This window comes from Penaeus monodon, chromosome 20, assembly GCF_015228065.2.
Source record: "Penaeus monodon isolate SGIC_2016 chromosome 20, NSTDA_Pmon_1, whole genome shotgun sequence".
NCBI classification, from domain to species: domain Eukaryota; kingdom Metazoa; phylum Arthropoda; class Malacostraca; order Decapoda; family Penaeidae; genus Penaeus; species Penaeus monodon.
Window position 1 is genome coordinate 2,914,027 of NC_051405.1, and position 731 is coordinate 2,914,757.

A 731-nucleotide genomic window follows, 5' to 3' on the forward strand; every position below is an offset into this window, starting at 1 on the left:
TTATTTGTTTGTGTATGTTCGTACGTGCGTGTGTGCATATTTATGAAATTAGTTTATATCATATGAGCAGTTTCGGCAACGTCAATGTGGGGCTTTCAAGAGAGCACAGGGGAGCCGTGAGCGCGACGAGGCGGCCCCTCTGCAAACGAGGCAGTTGGTCCGCGCGCCGCCGCTCAGGCGAACAGGCAGTTGGCGGAAATGGGTTGTGTGGTTGAGCGGGCGAGGCGGTGACGAGCTGGCGTCCACATGGCAGCGCGTCCGGCCCGTTAGCGGGGCGGCCAATCACAGGGCGCCGGGGCGGGTGACCGCCAATGAGCGGCGGGGCTGGAGGCGTGGGTCAGCCCGGGTCATGACCTCCCCGGGCGAGCGTAGGGTGCGGGGGTCGAGGCTGGGGCTGCCAGGCAACCGTAGCCCTCACCAGCCGCCACCTCCAGCACCTCCTCAGCTCCGCCTCGCCACGCCAGTCTACCGTGGAAGCTGCACGGGCTGGTGGCTGTGCTTGTGTCCTGTGTCGCGTCCCGCAGGCGCGCCAGCCTTCATACTCGCTGGTCAGCAATCAGCGTCGCCACCGCCGTCGGAAGGGCGCCTGGCTGTGTGTTCGAGCGGAATAGCCTTGAAGTGCGCCTGTGTTTGTTCTGATCTCTTGTGCTGTGTCCTGCCGGCGTGGAGCGAGGGCCCTGCGGGTTCCACGGAGGCGCTTGCCCCTGGGCACGAGAGGACGTACCCTGCGT